This window comes from Musca autumnalis, unplaced genomic scaffold (assembly GCF_047663935.1).
Source record: "Musca autumnalis isolate F117 unplaced genomic scaffold, ASM4766393v1 scaffold_5, whole genome shotgun sequence".
In the NCBI taxonomy this organism is placed as follows: domain Eukaryota; kingdom Metazoa; phylum Arthropoda; class Insecta; order Diptera; family Muscidae; genus Musca; species Musca autumnalis.
This window is the reverse complement of record NW_027412088.1, coordinates 154828784-154849137: the sequence shown is the minus strand read 5'-3', so window position 1 is coordinate 154849137 and position 20354 is coordinate 154828784. Positions and strand designations below refer to the sequence as shown.

The 20354-nt window shown below is 34.7% G+C and overlaps 2 long non-coding RNA genes across 2 annotated transcripts; one reads left to right on the top strand and one right to left on the bottom strand.

The window, feature by feature from the left end:
• The first annotated feature begins 11246 nt into the window (after positions 1 to 11246).
• On the top strand, positions 11247 to 13693 carry LOC141405743 (uncharacterized). The gene is made up of 2 exons (XR_012413259.1): positions 11247 to 11369; positions 11459 to 13693. It is a non-coding gene; the product is annotated as an uncharacterized lncRNA (long non-coding RNA).
• Positions 13514 to 18774, bottom strand: LOC141405742 (uncharacterized). Its single transcript, XR_012413258.1, has 3 exons — positions 18474 to 18774; positions 14888 to 18418; positions 13514 to 14832 (listed from the first exon to the last, which is right to left on the bottom strand). It is a non-coding gene; the product is annotated as an uncharacterized lncRNA (long non-coding RNA).
• Between the last annotated feature and the right edge of the window lie 1580 nt (positions 18775 to 20354).

The following is a 20354-nucleotide window of genomic DNA, read 5'->3' as shown; positions in this document are numbered from 1 at the left end:
GAAACAAAGAAATCTTCCCCAATTTTATGACGACCAGAGTTCAAGAATAAACGAATTCATCAGAAACATTTTTAAAATCTCGTAGCCGCATATGTAAACCAAGTAACTACTTCCCACTGTTTTTTTATGGACTTTGCATTGCAAAGAAACGCATAACAACTTTTGATGGTTTGTTGTAAACAACAACAAACTATCGTCACCTTGCTGTGTGTCTATTGTAGCATGCAAACAAAAGATTTTTTCCCCTTACGAGGTCATGAATGAGCCTCGTACAACTCCTAGCACAGAACAAAGTGGCGGTGGCATGCTCATATACTCGGCCTTATAACTCGTCGGTGGGATTGGGAACTTACCACAGTCTGTGGGAGATTTGCTACAGTAAACGTTTTAATAGATTGTTAAAGCATGCATTTGTTGTTAGATGAGAAGATGGAAACATTTTTATTTCTTTAAAGCTTAATTTGCGTTGTGCTGATGAAGTTGCACAAACGACTGCCCACCCAACCATGTTACCGGGTGCCCACTGCACATTCCAAGGTAACCCATATTCCGTACCCCCTTACACCAACCCTTGGTTCCTTGTTAATACCCCGTATATATATATATATAACCGGATTTAACAAACCGACAGGGTTTTAAATGTCAATTCCATTGCTTATATTTCAAATAAATCTTCATAAAGAAGGTTAACCCTGCAAAAAGCTCTAATATAAACAGCATATAAGTCAAACAAAAGTAGAGATTCAGTTCATTTTTGATTTAATGACTAAATTACAAAAAAAATAACATTTTTAACCTTATACGGTAAATATGGAGATTGTTCAAGACGATGTAGATTTTGAATTATAATAAGTCAATTTAAAAATAAATCATCTTCCTAGTTTTAAACATAATAGCTTGGATTAACTAATATACTGTTACGGAATTAGGTTTAGCTAATCTCCGTGTAGACGTTGTTTTATTTCCCAGTTCGATTTGTACCAAATAAAACAGGGTTCGTTTTAGATTACGTTTCTACAATGCTTTATTTACTTTATTACACTTATTCGGAACCGACTTTAATTACTAAGCACACAGCAAGTCTCTAGTTAGCACACAGCTATTCTTTTACCGATCTGTTCAATTCAACGCTTAAAACACAACTCAACTCGTCATTGCCAGTTCCCCTGTATTTATACCCCAAAGTCTCCTTGGTCTAGAATTATCCAGAAAGTCTGGCAACACCTCGAGTCTGTGCAACGAACACACAGACGCACATTCGCACTAAGCGAACAACCATACTCACATACATACATGGGGGAATACAGGCGGACGACAAGCACAGTAATGACGTAATTACAACAACAAACAAATGCAAGAAAGAAGTAGCAACTAAACGATAATTACATGATTATGGCAAAACAGACAAAAGCACATTAATAAAAGGTAAAGTAACATCTAGAATAATGAAGAGAGTTCTACATGGTAGTTGTTGTTGCTTAAATAAAGTAACTGCGTAATAAAAACTTTACGTTACAATTCAAATTTTTAAATTAACGGAAATTAAACTAAATTAACCTAAACCTATCAGTTACATTCGTAACAATACAATAAAAGAATATGTGTGTACGTTTCAGCACAGAATCTAGAGGTAACTATAAAACTGTAACAGCTGGTGCTTAAGCTAGGTCAATGACCTTTAGTGGAATTCTGTAACTCATTTTTCGAGTTACCGACAAATATCGGTAAAATTAAAATGCTTATAATTTCGGTAATTAACGAAATTTTTCGTTAAGTTAACAACCAAAATATAGCTGTTGATAAATTCTACAGATAGCAACAGTGCTCTCAACTTTTATTGATACTTTTCATTCATAATTTTGCGTTTTAATGTTACCGATTTTTGTCGGTAACTCAAAAAATGAGTTACAGAATTCCACTACTGGTAACATGTATTAACAAATTGGAACAAAAAATAAATGGTGGAGAAGCACAAAAAGACTAGACAAAATAAGTTCCAAAGGGAGAACAAGAAAAAAACAACTATGTCTAGAGATTAAGGGCGACCCACAGTTTATACAGTTGGCCATTCAGCCCAAACTAGTTAGCCCTGACTATTAAGTTTGCTGTCAAATACATAAAATACAAAGGAAATCAAATCACAATAATGAACAATCTATTATGTTTGTTGTCAAATGTTGTTAACAGAACTCTGAATGGCCAACTGTATAAACTGTGGGGCGACCCAATTCTCAGAGCAAATATGATAATAACACTATAACATAACAGTTTCTGTTCGAATGCGCTCTGGACTATGGCAATGATTTTCAAACTGTTGCCATCAACAGCACACCGCAGGTTGGTAATGCCTATACAAATACAATGACAGCATTCAAAAAGAAAATGTCAACCTTCTTTCCGGGAAAAGGATAATGCAAATATCTTCAACTTAACCAAAAAAATTTTAGTTTTTTATATATGGCCAAAATAATAAGTACAAACATATGCATATTTTCCGTTCAATTCAGAAAATGTATTCACTGTAGGACAAAGTTCAGTTTAAATTTAAGTTTTGCAACATAAATGACACTTAAAAAAATAGATAATAGATAAACTTCTAAATGCGATATTAAGAAAAAAGTCATAAAAATTGATGGACAAAATAATAAGTACATTTTGGAAATCATTAATTAGTATTAGTATATTCAACTGTTTTAGGATAGATTGTAATTTAGGATGTTTATATTATTAATATTTGTTGCTTCCACCTTTATTTTGACCTACTTTTTGTATTCTTTTTGGCATATTGCTTAGAAGTTTGCTGAAATATTCAAAAGTTATTTAATACCACATTTTTTTAATAAAATTCTAAATTTGATGTTTATTTTGAACGACGGTGTACCAATGCGCTATTTTAAGTGTCCGCAAAGGTTTACTACTGCACTCATGTCCGATTACTGCATAGGCGAGTAAGTAACGTTATTATATTGTCTTGGAACCCATCCTTGACATATATGTCAAGAGTCTTATAAGAGTTGCTAGGATATATAACTCCCTCCCACTTTGTTTAAAAGCATTTAATTCATCTCAACTCTCATACCGTCAAAATCTTCTCCAACACATTATTCTTGATCTTTTCCATGCTGTACAATTTTGTTTTACAAGACTTTAACTAGCAATTTTGTGTTTCTTGTTTGTGAAATATGTTATATGTCGATATTAAAGGAAAGTTTATGAGTTTTAATAAAAGTCATCTCTAAGGGGTCTCTATATGCGAATGTCATATGACATGAAATTTTCCATCATTATATAGTCGCTAATATGTGCAATTTTCCTATATGATATGGAATGTTTTTATTTTGTGTCATACGACATTGAGAGATAGTGTAAACTACCTCTAAATATATTATAGTTTTCTCCCAAAATATCATTTAATTGTTTTTTTATTTGTGAGTAGTTGAATTTTACACAATTTTAAATGAATTTTACACAATGCAAAGGAAATTTTTAATTATTCATACTTTAAATTGTATTAACCCTTTCCGACCTATAGCCTTTCCTAGTGACCGATTTAATTGATTTTTTGAATTTTGTTGTTTCTCTGTACACAAAACATTTTAAGTTAATAAGTTTTGTCACTAATAGCCCGTTTAGACTATACCCTTATACGATGATTAAGGACATTATCTCGATTTAAGTGCTTAATCCACCCAAATTCACCCTGATTTACCATACAAAATTAAATCAACTCAAAACTTGGATTTGTTTTAAATCAAATGTTAAATCGAAATATTTTGATATACAACACTGCTTTTTGTTCCTAAAAATACAACTACTGGCAACTATGTTCATGTGCAGTTTATTTACTAGGGTTATGACTTTTTGACCTTTTTTCTCAAAAATGATTTCCTGTAGCGAGAGTGAATGAACTTTTGCCTATTAATGCCAAAAATAAGAACGTTCATTGCATTTAATTACTAAAAAGGTCACGCACAAACCACTTTGAAAAAAATTTTTTTGGAAAATCCTATGAAATGAAAAAGAAATTTGCTCCATTTTTTTCCTGTTGCACGAATAAATCATTTTGCCTATTAATGACTAAAATAATTTTTATTCCATTTAAACATTGAAAAAAGTCCCGCACAGACCACTTTCAATATATGTGATACATGGAATGAAGCTATATATGATATAAAATGATATACAGTCGGACCTCGATTATCCGTGATGATCGGGACCGGGGGTGTTTGCGTAGCAATATGAAAAGAAAATTAGAGAAAAATAAAACACGATGTGAAAGTATTTTTTCTAATCGCAGTGAACTGTATTTTTATTGATTTAACGTTCGTGGAACGGTATTACCTTTGTACAAAGGGTTTGACAAGTAGGACGTGATCCTATCGTTGGTGTTAGTTTTAAAAAACTCTAGCGTAGATACTGAGAGGCGGGCTTTTCTCAAACGTCACTCATTAGATTCTGTCATTACCTTTCATTTTATGTACGAAGTACATAGTCGTATTTTAAGGTAGTAGACAGACTCCAATGAGGAGAAAAAGCATCCTTGAAACAAATTTAAAAATTAAAATGGGTTTAATAAAACCTCATAGCAAATTGTTCAGGGGACATTACGGATAATCGATTTTCCCGGATAATGGAGGCAATGCTTTTATGTAGTTTTTGAACATATTTTTAAGTAAAAATGGCATAATATTGTACAATAATATGAAAATCTGCAATTTTTATTAAATTTGTTACGGTAATCCACCAAATTTTATCATCATCAGGTTCATCTGAGTTGACTTTGTCCCGTGGTTTTTGTGATACCATAAATACACAAATTGTGTAATACGGGAGAATTTCCAGTTTTCGTTTTTTACCTTTTGTTTGCTTAATCCAATTAATTGGAAAGTCTGTTTTTACTCCCGGGTAATGAAGTTTATAACGAAAAATAGAAGAAATGGAAAAAAGCCCAACATTTCTTTTCTATCACGGATAATGGAGGTTCCCGGATAATCGATTCACGGATAATCGAGGTTCAACTGTATATGTAATAATAAAATTGGTGAGAAAAAAAGCTTATGTCATTCTGGATATCATGGTACAATAATACAGGTAGCATTATCAAGCCAGCTGATGGTAACATAATGTGTCAATTGCATTGAATTGATGTCAAATTTTGACATCTTATGTTACCAACAATTGCCGATGCGGCTACCTGTGTATTTGTACCATGCTGGATATGTCGTGTAGCTTTAACGATTGTTTTGAGTTATTTATGTGCTTAAAGTGACTCCAAATTTTTTTTCCAAAAAGCTCATATATAAAAACTATAGAAGCTTTTTGTGCATGAGCTTTTTCTATCGAATCGCCTTGTAATTAAGATTTTATCTAATCTTATGCAAAAGTTCATCAAAATATGACACAGGGATATGAGGTTGTCAAAAAGTCATAACCCTATTATTTACATTTTTCAAATAACTGTAAACACAAACACACAAAAACAAACAGAAGCGGAAAAATAGAAAAAAATATTAAATAACAAGTAAAAAGTTGTTATGTTCGGCCGGGCCGATCTTTTTTATACCCTCCACCATAAAATAGTCTTAATTAAAATGGAATAATTAGGGTCCTTTCACAATTTTAGGTGTAACAACTTTTCGACAATGGATAGACTCCTACTGCCTCCCACTATTGCTTAAATTACACGTGCTCTGTTCCTTTACGTGCCTGAGGTTACCATTTCTTCCCATTTTTAACCTGCAAAGCGTTCCTTTACCTTAAAAAGCATACAATTTATATGAGAGCAGTTTACCACTTTTAACATTTTTTGCCACTGTTACCATTTTTAAAAGTAAAGGAACAGACCAACGGTGAACACAAATGTTGGGGCAGAGATAATTCCTTTTGGAGTCGAACTTCCGCGTTATGGCGTGATGAAGTTTTTGCAAGAGACCCTGTAAGCCGTCATGAATTAGCATTATATCTTTGTTTGTTGTTTTTGTAGAGCACTTAAGCAACAGTGAACAAAGATATAACGCTAATTCCTGATGGCCCACAGGGTCTCTAACAAAAATTTCATCACGCCATAACGCAGAAGTTCGACTCACTGCGGATCTGTCCTTCGGGGTTCATAATATACTCACCTAGGCCTTTCTTCCCCAAGAGGAATTTTCCGTGCCCCAGACTTTCACCTCCATTTTGTTGCACAGTGTTATCTAATCTAATCTAAAAAAATGTGTTCAGCTCTTTAAATTTTTGGCGGAAAAGTTTTATAGCTGCAGTGAACTTCAAGAGTCAAATTGAGGGTAGTTTCATCAAAACAATGTAGACCCTCAAAAATGGACCCATGTTGACGAATTTTAGTGAAGAAATTTCGTGACCACTGAAAATTCCCGAAAATTCGGGAGGTACAGTTATATGGGTGGATATACCAAAACATGGACATATGTATATTGACGATTATTTTTGAAAAGACAAAATTGTAGCTAAAATTCTCAAAATACCGATCATTACAGCTAGTTCGGTTAAAAATTGCAGATAAAATTCACAAAATACCGAAAATCGGGAGATACCGTTATATGGGGGCTATACCAAAACATGGACCTATGTTGACGATGTTTCTTTGGAGATGTTTTATGACCACTGAGATCTTCAAATGTCTAATTACAGCTATTTCGGTTAAAAACTGTAGCTAAAATTCTCAAAATACCGAAAATCGGGAGGTACCGTTACATGGGGGCTATACCAAAACATGGACCTATGTTGACGATGTTTCGTGGAGATGTTTCATGACCATTGAGAACCTCAAATGTCAAATTACAGCTAGTTCGGTTAAAAATTGTAACTAAAATGCTCAAAATATCGAAAATCGGGAGGTACGGTTATAAGGGGGCCATACCAAAACATGGACCTATGTTGACGATGTTTGGTGGAGATGTTTCATGACCACTGAGAACCTCAAATGTCAAATTGCAGATAGTTCGGTTACAAATTGTGGCTTAAATTCTCAAAATACCGAAAATCGGGAGGTACCGATATATTGGGGCTATACCAAAACATGGACCTATGTTGACGATGTTTCGTGGAGATGTTTCATGAGCACTGAGAACCTCAAATGTCAAATTGCAGATAGTTCGGTTAAAAATTGTGGGTAAAATTCTCAAAATACCGAAAATCGGGAGGTAATCGGGAGGTACCCATATCCTTTGGGATATAAGTTTGTTGATCACTAGGAACCCTAAGTGCCAAATTATAGCTAATTCGTTCTGCAAATGTGGCGAAGAACGTCAAAATACCTCAAATCCGGAGGTACCGTTATATAGGGGCTATACCAAAGAGTGGACCGATATAGCCCATCTTCGAACTTGACCTGCCTATGGAAAAAAGACCCTCGGGTGCAAAATTTCAGCACTCTATATCAATTATTGCGGACGCTAGAGTGATTACAACATACGGACATGGCTAGATCGTCTTAGAATTTTGTCCAGATCAAGAATATACATATATACGTTATAGGGTCGCAAATGATGTGTTGATGTGTTACAAACGGAATCACAAACTTAATATACCCTCCATACTATGGTGGAGGGTATAAAAACAAAATGGATGTACATAGCTTAAATTTAATATAAATTGTAAACAACATATTTACTAGCAATTTGTCAAATTATTTTGTGCAGTATTCCATTCCATTTTTAATTTTCAAGCAATTCTTTTGCAAATTCGCGTATTTATACGTAAACAAAGATCAGCTGACTGGCATCTTATATCGTTTTAGACTAGTCTAAACAACTAGGATTTGAAAATTGGATTTAGAAATCGAGTTGATTTAAAATGACTAGTCTAAACGGGCTATAAGACCCTTTATCCTTATTTTTCGGGATACGCACAATTGTTGCAGTCCGGTTAATTTTAAAATAAAAAAGTCAATTTCTTTGAAACAATATTATTTATTTTTCATTATAATACCTTAAGAAACAGCTCTGTGTTTTACTTAAACATAAATACAACTTACACTATGAGTAATAAGTTCACCATCTTGATTTCCATCCTACACGTCGGCAGCATCTTGCTGACGGTAAAATCATGTTCAAGGGGTCAGACTTTGACGGATAGTTAAGTCTTTTGTCTTCACGTGGCTGTTTGGATGAACAGTATTTTGGGCAACATTCTTCTTCATCCTCGCCTTCAGATTTATACTCAAATTTCTTTTTTATCGATAGGTTTTAGTTGTTTAGGTATCGCCACTCTAAAACTTAGTAAAGTCATGGGTATCTTTCTGAAGTTGGGAGTTCATTTTGCAACTATGACGATATTACATCCATGCATTGCAGCAAGTAAGGACAATGAAATGGATAAATGCTTTTAAAGTCAATTTTTGGGTTTTAAGGACTGATCTATATGATTCCATTAATTGATAGCAAATATCAATGTCACCCATACAATTATTGTATTCCTTGTCGATTCTGTGACGTAGAACTTCAATATAAATTTTCTCTTTTTTGCCAGCGCTTCTTCTTTCGGCGGTTAACGTGTTGTTTTCAGTCCTAAGCTGAATATGCAAGAACTACGGACTTGAATCCTTCCACTGAACAACGACAATATTACAATATTTTATTCACTATGACAGAATACCTCCATATCACATCTCTTCTGGTCTGTTCTAGAGTTGTATAGTTCACGAACGAACTAGTTCAATTGAACGATTCATTGAAAAGAGCGTACGAACTAGATCAGTCCAAGGCATATTTATACAAGGTAGAAGTGACAATCAGCTGTATTCTTACTTTTTTTGTAAATTTAGTTTTCAAAATATAATAGGGTCTACTCATGAAATTTGAAACATTAAAATTTGCTGCCATAAAATTCTTCTATTCACCGTAAACGTGTAATAACAATGACCTACGACAGTTATGTGTGCTTTATATTTACATTTTGATTCAAATTTGTACTATTTTAGAGAATTTTCAAAATGTATTTATGTTTTTCCTGAACAAATTTTTGGAACGACCCTATTATTCAATATTTATCTTTGACAATTAATTTTCAATAACAACAATGTTGTTTTTGTAAATTTGTTAGTTGTTGTAATTCATGCATTTACCTTATATGAATATGCCTTGGATCAGTCGATATACATAGTTCATTATAGTTCAGTAGCTCACTGAGCACTGACCGAAAGATAAAAGAACGATCAAATCAAAGAACGAACGATTCAGCACGTCATTCACGTATCATAATGTGACGCCGTCGTTAGAGTTAACTGTTGCCTTTGTAAAGGTAATAGTTTTGTTTACATTTTGAATTTTACACAGATACCCACACACATCTTTATTCATTGTAATTTTATAATTTTAATATTTTCATTTATTTTTAACTTAATTACAAATTTAAAGTCTAAAAAAACTCCAAATTTGCTTTTTAATCACACCAAACCTATTTCGTTGCTAGGTTCTTTAAGTCCATATTTACATTAGGCAATTTTCCTTGCGGCAATTGTCAGTTTGTCGGTGAGAGAAGGTGTTGAGAGGAAAAGGGTTACCATATTCCTCACCCCTCTCTCCATCAAACTGACAATTGCCGCAAGGAAAATTGCCTAATGTAAATATGGACTAAAATATTCTTCTGTTATTTGTTCTTTTACGATCTGCATACGTATGTGTGTTTGTATATAAATGAACGAACTTGCAAGCGAACGAGTCAGAGCCGGTGAACGATAGAACGAAAAGACAGCTGACTGACAGAGCTTTTCGACGAACGATTGAACTACTGAACTAAAAGAACGACCTAGTTCGTTGAAAAGAGCTGAACTAAAAAGAGCGATCAGCTAAAAGAGCTTAAAAGTACAACTCTAGTCTGTTCCTTTACTTTTAAAAATGGTAACAGTGGCAGAAAATGGCAAAAGTGGTAAACTGCTATCATATAAATTATATGCTATTAAAAGTAAATCTTGGACCAGACTATGAAAATTTTCATGAAAATGTTTTGAGCTTATGGGTAAGAAGGGAGAAAGGGAGCTCCTTCACCTCCGCTCTCTCCTAAAAGCTAAAATATTTTCATGTGTTATTTTCAGTGTCTGGCACAAGAGTAAGGGAACACTTTACAGGTTAAAAATGGTAAGAAATGGTAACCTCAGGCACGTAAAGGAACAGAGCATTCATGTGCTTTTCATTCGAGTACATTTTTATTAAGTTCTTCTTTATTGTACCAGTAGCAAAGATTCCACGATTCAACTGATCTTTTGTAGTGGTATTGTCGTCAACTAAGGGAGTTTTAGGAAGTGTTAAAAAAAACGTAAAACAAAGCCTGATCCTAAGACTAAATTCATATTTGAAACTGTTGCAGTTTTGCCCTGTTAAATCGTTAAATCAAATCGTTGTTAAAACTTCGTTTATTCTACTCCTCTAGAGTTATTTGGAAGATTTTATCTAACAGGGCACGACCAGTAAATGGTATCATTTGTTCGTCTATTAATGGCTATTCTACACGATATGTTTTTTACATATGTGTTGTCACTTTGTGTATATATTATGTATACCCAAAGTGACAACACATATGTAAAACATTTAAAAAAAAACATATCGTGTAGAATAGCCTAAGGCGGCCATCATACCATATGCTTTTTCACATGTATTTTGTCACTTTGGGTATACTAATACTACAGAACAGCTGATGTCATACAAGTGAAAAAGCAGATGGTCTGATGGCGGCCTAAGTAAATAGCATAACATTTTTCTTACTCATGGTTCACACATTCGCAACAGTTGCTGCAATTTTACAATTCCGTTTTGACCGTTTTTCTTATGTTTAACAGAAGGGTTGCATTTTTTAGGATTTTTGTAACAAACGTACTTTGTGAACAAAAAAGTACTATTCATGTACCAAAACAACTTGAATTGCCTGTAATAAAAAAGTTGTATGTTTTTATGAAATAAAAATGGATGAATTCGGATGAAAATCAATCATTCAGGTAAAAATTGCTCAAAAAATGCGTGATGCCAGAATTTACATAATTTCATTGTACGTTTTCTACCGCTGCAGAATGTGAAAATAAAGGTCAAGACGGAATTGTAAAATTGCAGCAACTGTTGCGTATGTGTGAACCATGAGTTAGAATATCCCGTCTCATGGTTCACACATACGCAACAGTTGCTGCAATTTTACAATTCCGTTTTGACCGTTTTTCTTATGTTTAACAGAAGGGTTGCATTTTTTAGCATTTTTGTAACAAACGTACTTTGTGAACAAAAATGTACTATTCATGTACCAAAACAATTTGATTTGCCTGTAATAAAAAATAAAATTGTGTGTTTTTATGAAATAAAGAGCCTGAAAGCTATGGGTGTGGCATTTTACAAATATATGAATTGGGATGAAAATCAACCATACAGGTAAAAATTAGAATCATCATAATTAGAATCACCATAATTTCAATGTACGTTTTCTACCCATGTTTGCTACTTTTTTTCTACCCCTGCAGAATGTGAAAATGAAGGTCAAAACGGAATTGTAAAATCGCATCAACTGTTGCGTATGTCTGAACCATGGTGGAATAAGAAGGTGTTACATCAAATCATGCCAAACGTCAAATTTGCTCACAATAATGCATTACTGTGAATTTGTTGTTTACATTTTGTATGTGATCTTATAGGGCGTTTATACTATTGAAGATTAACCCAGTGGGATTAAAAGATCCAGTGAGTTAATCTATACCGTTTATATATAGCTTTTTTGAAGATACAAATGACAGCAGACAGCTGATTTTGTGTATACATACAAAATAGCAAAACATAAAGAAATCAATATAAATTTAATGATATAAATGAAAAATTAGAAAATAAATATAGGATGGGAATCCCATCTAAAAGAACGCGTAAATGTGATTCATACCTAACATGAATTCTCCAAATAGAAGATGTTGCATAAAAGATTATCGTCCAAGCCATAGCCGAATAAAAAGGCGAACATACCAAAGAAACATTTTGTGAGTTTCCTGAAAGAGGATATAACCCTAGTTGTGACCAAGAAATTGAAACTGTTCAAGCTATACTAATGCCAATATTGAATGAATAGCTTTGGGTCAACTATTGGAAAATTCTCGGAAAACAAAGTTTTTGTCAGCACCAGAATGTAATACCATATAGCCGCAGCCATCAGCTATTCACAAGAAATGAAAAATAATATGCTAAATGGAAGATGTCCGTCAAGTGTGTTGGAAGTACGACAGAGATTACTACCATCTTGCAGCAGAGCTTCGCACAAAAGAGCTGCAAATATTCTATTGCCCATGCATGCATAATTCGCAAGAAAACGATGACCAGACCGAAAAAAGTGTGCGGCATATGGAGCTACTATTCATTCAGTAACAGCAATAAGTAGCTCACGCAAGAACAAGAGAGTCATGGAATAACCAAAGTACCAGTGAATCGAAATTAACTGGAGTCGGAATAAAGAGGAAGAGTGTACAAGGATTATGGAAAGAAGACTTTTCCAAACTAGATAATAAACCACTAGAAGCGATGTTCAAGATGCCAAAGATCAACCCAGAGGATTGCATTGAATTAACTCCGTTTGAACTTTATATGCAACAACCTTTAAAAAGCAAAAAAAAATATATATATATATTCAGCTAATGTCCCTGCAGTAAAGGGAAGTACCCAGTTGATGGAAAACTCTCTTCCGTTAGTAGCTTATAATACGTGAAATCCGCTAAATTTTAAATGTCTATTCCATTTCATATACATATGTCAAACCGTTGTCATAAACCCATTGGGTATCATTTGACGAATACGCTATGAATTTGATATTTGAAATCCACTGGAGATCGTAATTCTGTCTAATTTTTTGAGTTTCTCTATAAACTTGGTATTTTCCGTTTGCTGCAGGACACACTTTAACAGACCATTTTGGCTACAGCAGCTAAACGGTGTATATTCAATGCAACCATCTGGGGTTGATCTAGTGCATCTTCAATTTTAATCACCATCAACATCAGTTTTGATATAAAATGGTGTCATACTGATCAATAAAAACCATACTACACTGCACAAGCTGATCAAGGGCAAAAGTACTTCTCACTCTTTGAGCAAATAGCATGTGTGTATGTCCCAATTTACATTAGGCGAGTTTACTTGCGGCAATTGTCAGTTTGTGGGTGAGAGAGGGTGTTGAGAGGCAAAGGGTTACCATATGCCTCACCTCTCTCTCCATCAAACTGACAATTGCCGCAAGTAAACTCGCCTAATGTAAATTGGGACTAAGACTGGCTGTCTTCCGAAACGTCAGTTGCTTTGTATTCGTGCATGAAACTAGGAGTTCCCCACTACTGCAATTTCATAAAATTACTCTAGTATGGAACTCGATCTAAAAGCCACTAGTTTGATGCATGAATACAAAGCATGAATAGTTGGACGTTGATGATGCCTAGATAATCGATACTAAAGCGGTATTAGTAACAAACCTTATGTTATATCAGCATCTTAATCTCATCTTTTTACATTTATCTCTTGCTATAAATAATAAAAAAACGCAAAAATAGAGTATCATTGAAAAAATATGTATTTATTTCAAATGTTAGTTGTAGATACAGACAGGCATGTCACAGATTCGATCGTTTTTGTTTTAGCTTCTTCAGATTCCGTTCGATTTGTTGATTTTTTCAAAGTGTTTAAAAGTCACAAATTAAAAAAATAAATATACAATTCCGCTTGAAAAATCAAAAGTGGTTTCATTCCGAAAAATTCTTCGTTATTCGTTTACTGAAGAAGCTACGGAAATCAATTCCACATTCGATCGGAATTCGTTTCCGTGACATGCCTGATATTCCGATTTTTCAGAGTCTCTAGAACCAGTTATCTGATTCTGAATCAGATATTCTGCAACCTGAACTGGTTGCCTCCATAAAGAATCAGGAATCAATTCGTGCCCCCATACGAATTCAGGCAGCTGCATCGCTAGAGTTCTTCTGCCGCGATGGATACGGGATGGTCCCGCAGTATGGCATTCACGCTGTATCTCTATACTGCCTGCGCGACTGCATCAATATGAATGCTCTCCAAGCATGCCTGATAGGCTCGTTGATATAGAACTTCCCGTTTTCACCTTGGACCTCATGATTTAGAAGATCTTTCCGGACGTGCCTGGGTGGAAGAAGCCTGTCCATTAAGTCGTGGGGATGCTCACTTTGATAACACCCAAACGTTATGCTGATGATTTGTAAGAGGACAACAATTTTTCTTTTTTGAGCGCCTTGTTCCTACTTTTGATCCTAGCTGTAGCTTGCGCGGAGGGCTTAAACATGATATCGAACAGCCAATGTTTTGGGGTAGTTAGTTGTCGAAATCAGGACACCATCGACCAATATGTTCAGTGGAATTCATTTCAGTCGTCGAAGTGGTGAACGGCGGATTTCGTGGCTGATATTTTCATATTCCTCAGATGTAAGAACTGCACATATGTCATCATCAATAGGACCCGAAGCCAAGATTGTACAATCATTCGCATGCATTACGATTTCTATGCCGTGTGGGGGGTGTGGAATTTAGGAAAGTTCCGGAGATATTACCCAGCCTTTGGGAACATCCTGTTTCACTCTACTGGTTTTGGACTTCTTGTTTCTAAATTCTACAAACGACTTGCGCACACAAATATAATTATACTATATCCTCAGCTTGATTATATCCTCAACAGCCACCATGACGTCGCTCGGCCTGTTTTGGTTCAGTCCTCTACTGATATGTATGGATATGGCATGTAATGTTTTAGGTAGAATTATGCATAGTTTCTGCTAGTTGTTGAATGCCGTAGTCGCTGTTTGTTGACAACTTTCTTTTATGTTATGCGTGTAGACTTTCCCTGAAAAAAATGGAATTGTTATTTTATGTTGTTATTCAAATCAATATTTACTTACCTTTTTGCGAATTTATCCAATTTTTTATTTGTAATCCAATATTCTAAAATTTCATTTTGTTTGACAATGGAACAAAATGTAAACAAATAACGTGGGATAACACTTGCAACTTTTCGTACTTAGGGGAAACGAGTTGCATTTTTTTGTACAAAAACAGCATTGTATGAAATTAGTATCCAGATTTTGTGCAGGATCTCAAACAAATCCGGTCATGAGAAGATTTAAATTTGTGTGGTAAATCTTGATGAAGTTGACCGGATTAAGCTCATAAATCCTGATAATGAGGGTTAACCCTGCAAAAAGCAATAGTATAAACAGCATATTATAGGGCGTTTATACTATTGAAGATTAACCCAGTGGGATTAAAAGATCCAGTGAGTTAATCTATACCGTTTATATATAGCTTTTTTGAAGATACAAATGACAGCAGACAGCTGATTTTGTGTATACATACAAAATAGCAAAACATAAAGAAATCAATATAAATTTAATGATATAAATGAAAAATTAGAAAATAAATATAGGATGGGAATCCCATCTAAAAGAACGCGTAAATGTGATTCATACCTAACATGAATTCTCCAAATAGAAGATGTTGCATAAAAGATTATCGTCCAAGCCATAGCCGAATAAAAAGGCGAACATACCAAAGAAACATTTTGTGAGTTTCCTGAAAGAGGATATAACCCTAGTTGTGACCAAGAAATTGAAACTGTTCAAGCTATACTAATGCCAATATTGAATGAATAGCTTTGGGTCAACTATTGGAAAATTCTCGGAAAACAAAGTTTTTGTCAGCACCAGAATGTAATACCATATAGCCGCAGCCATCAGCTATTCACAAGAAATGAAAAATAATATGCTAAATGGAAGATGTCCGTCAAGTGTGTTGGAAGTACGACAGAGATTACTACCATCTTGCAGCAGAGCTTCGCACAAAAGAGCTGCAAATATTCTATTGCCCATGCATGCATAATTCGCAAGAAAACGATGACCAGACCGAAAAAAGTGTGCGGCATATGGAGCTACTATTCATTCAGTAACAGCAATAAGTAGCTCACGCAAGAACAAGAGAGTCATGGAATAACCAAAGTACCAGTGAATCGAAATTAACTGGAGTCGGAATAAAGAGGAAGAGTGTACAAGGATTATGGAAAGAAGACTTTTCCAAACTAGATAATAAACCACTAGAAGCGATGTTCAAGATGCCAAAGATCAACCCAGAGGATTGCATTGAATTAACTCCGTTTGAACTTTATATGCAACAACCTTTAAAAAGCAAAAAAAAATATATATATATATTCAGCTAATGTCCCTGCAGTAAAGGGAAGTACCCAGTTGATGGAAAACTCTCTTCCGTTAGTAGCTTATAATACGTGAAATCCGCTAAATTTTAAATGTCTATTCCATTTCATATACATATGTCAAACCGTTGTCATAAACCCATTGGGTATCATTTGACGAATACGCTATGAATTTGATATTTGAAATCCACTGGAGATCGTAATTCTGTCTAATTTTTTGAGTTTCTCTATAAACTTGGTATTTTCCGTTTGCTGCAGGACACACTTTAACAGACCATTTTGGCTACAGCAGCTAAACGGTGTATATTCAATGCAACCATCTGGGGTTGATCTAGTGCATCTTCAATTTTAATCACCATCAACATCAGTTTTGATATAAAATGGTGTCATACTGATCAATAAAAACCATACTACACTGCACAAGCTGATCAAGGGCAAAAGTACTTCTCACTCTTTGAGCAAATAGCATGTGTGTATGTCCCAATTTACATTAGGCGAGTTTACTTGCGGCAATTGTCAGTTTGTGGGTGAGAGAGGGTGTTGAGAGGCAAAGGGTTACCATATGCCTCACCTCTCTCTCCATCAAACTGACAATTGCCGCAAGTAAACTCGCCTAATGTAAATTGGGACTAAGACTGGCTGTCTTCCGAAACGTCAGTTGCTTTGTATTCGTGCATGAAACTAGGAGTTCCCCACTACTGCAATTTCATAAAATTACTCTAGTATGGAACTCGATCTAAAAGCCACTAGTTTGATGCATGAATACAAAGCATGAATAGTTGGACGTTGATGATGCCTAGATAATCGATACTAAAGCGGTATTAGTAACAAACCTTATGTTATATCAGCATCTTAATCTCATCTTTTTACATTTATCTCTTGCTATAAATAATAAAAAAACGCAAAAATAGAGTATCATTGAAAAAATATGTATTTATTTCAAATGTTAGTTGTAGATACAGACAGGCATGTCACAGATTCGATCGTTTTTGTTTTAGCTTCTTCAGATTCCGTTCGATTTGTTGATTTTTTCAAAGTGTTTAAAAGTCACAAATTAAAAAAATAAATATACAATTCCGCTTGAAAAATCAAAAGTGGTTTCATTCCGAAAAATTCTTCGTTATTCGTTTACTGAAGAAGCTACGGAAATCAATTCCACATTCGATCGGAATTCGTTTCCGTGACATGCCTGATATTCCGATTTTTCAGAGTCTCTAGAACCAGTTATCTGATTCTGAATCAGATATTCTGCAACCTGAACTGGTTGCCTCCATAAAGAATCAGGAATCAATTCGTGCCCCCATACGAATTCAGGCAGCTGCATCGCTAGAGTTCTTCTGCCGCGATGGATACGGGATGGTCCCGCAGTATGGCATTCACGCTGTATCTCTATACTGCCTGCGCGACTGCATCAATATGAATGCTCTCCAAGCATGCCTGATAGGCTCGTTGATATAGAACTTCCCGTTTTCACCTTGGACCTCATGATTTAGAAGATCTTTCCGGACGTGCCTGGGTGGAAGAAGCCTGTCCATTAAGTCGTGGGGATGCTCACTTTGATAACACCCAAACGTTATGCTGATGATTTGTAAGAGGACAACAATTTTTCTTTTTTGAGCGCCTTGTTCCTACTTTTGATCCTAGCTGTAGCTTGCGCGGAGGGCTTAAACATGATATCGAACAGCCAATGTTTTGGGGTAGTTAGTTGTCGAAATCAGGACACCATCGACCAATATGTTCAGTGGAATTCATTTCAGTCGTCGAAGTGGTGAACGGCGGATTTCGTGGCTGATATTTTCATATTCCTCAGATGTAAGAACTGCACATATGTCATCATCAATAGGACCCGAAGCCAAGATTGTACAATCATTCGCATGCATTACGATTTCTATGCCGTGTGGGGGGTGTGGAATTTAGGAAAGTTCCGGAGATATTACCCAGCCTTTGGGAACATCCTGTTTCACTCTACTGGTTTTGGACTTCTTGTTTCTAAATTCTACAAACGACTTGCGCACACAAATATAATTATACTATATCCTCAGCTTGATTATATCCTCAACAGCCACCATGACGTCGCTCGGCCTGTTTTGGTTCAGTCCTCTACTGATATGTATGGATATGGCATGTAATGTTTTAGGTAGAATTATGCATAGTTTCTGCTAGTTGTTGAATGCCGTAGTCGCTGTTTGTTGACAACTTTCTTTTATGTTATGCGTGTAGACTTTCCCTGAAAAAAATGGAATTGTTATTTTATGTTGTTATTCAAATCAATATTTACTTACCTTTTTGCGAATTTATCCAATTTTTTATTTGTAATCCAATATTCTAAAATTTCATTTTGTTTGACAATGGAACAAAATGTAAACAAATAACGTGGGATAACACTTGCAACTTTTCGTACTTAGGGGAAACGAGTTGCATTTTTTTGTACAAAAACAGCATTGTATGAAATTAGTATCCAGATTTTGTGCAGGATCTCAAACAAATCCGGTCATGAGAAGATTTAAATTTGTGTGGTAAATCTTGATGAAGTTGACCGGATTAAGCTCATAAATCCTGATAATGAGGGTTAACCCTGCAAAAAGCAATAGTATAAACAGCATATTATTCACAATAACGCAGTTTGACAACTGGTATGAAGATCAGCTGTTTTTGGCGTTACACCTTATTATTCCACCATCATGCATCACCATTTTTTAACGGTGTTGCAAAAAATGGTAGTGATTGAGGGAATGAAAATGTATGAAATGTACAATTTCATGATTCATTAAATGGTATGTTACAATTATTTAATAATGTAATTAATAAATAATACAAGGACTAAACTTGCTCTTTTATTTGATAAGTATGCTAGTTTTTTATTACCTTCATAGTTGAAATTGAATTTCTTATGTTCTAAATATGTTTTTTAAAACATCAAAATGCGAAATGCAAAAAAAAAGAATTTAATTTTTTGAATCGATTCGATTAATATTGATGCCGTACATTGTCCAACATTTCGTAAAAATATTTCAATATTTATAATTGTGTGAACACCCATATCAATACAAAGTAAAATGGAATAACCCGAATGTTGGAAAACACATTTTACCTAAAAATGTTTTTTCCAATAATTTTCAAAAACATGGTTGTTATTTACATTCAATAATTTTTTCACAATAATTTTGCTTTAACAAATTATACCTACATGTATTCAACAATCATAACATGTATGTAAAATCGTACGTGTTTGTCACAAAAAGTACGCTTCTTACAATATTACGAAAAAATGCAACCATACAAGTATGAAAATGGTGATGCATGCATCAGAACTCACACTTATGCTAAGTTTACATTTACGAAATCCACTCGATTTCAACTGTCAATTCCATAGCTCAAACGTCAAATGAAATCTCATCTGGATTTCATTTGAAAAAAAAAATTCCAAAGTTTTTGGTAATCCGGCGGTCTTATTGAGGTCACTAGAGATGACTTCATCCAAATCTCTGTTTCCCAATTGGTGTGTTGCGTCCACTAACTGTTCTTGTGCTTTGAAAGTATATATTTTAACATTTCGATTTTTGAACCATTGCAGCACAGCTGTGTTGTCGGGTGGAATCTCTCAAGTATAGCCCCCATATTACGGGTGGAGCCGTAATATGGGGGCTATACCAACACCTGGACCTATGTCACAATTTTTGGTGGAGAAATTTCTGTACCACTGGGATCTCCAAATGCCAAGTTACACGCGATTCTGTATAAAAATGCAGATAAAATCCTTAAAACACTTGAAATCGGGCGGTACCGCTATATGGGGGCTATACCAAAACCTGGACCTATGTCCATAATTTTTAATGGATACGTTTCTGTACCATTGGAAAACTTAGTTGTCAAAAAACAGCCAAAACGGGCTTTAAATTACGACAAAATACCTTAAATCGAGTGGTACCACTGCATGGGTGCAACAGGAAAAAATGGACCCATATTGGTTTTGGTTCCATATTCATGTATTGTCATCCAAATCTGAAAAGTGTACAAAGTTTTAGTTCGATTGGTCAACTACAACTGTGTGAAAAATGAGTTACCAGATTTGAAAAGCAAATTAGATAAAAAACTGTAAAACAGTGTAAAAATGGACCAATATTGGTTTTGATTTCATATTCATGTATTGTCATCCATATCTG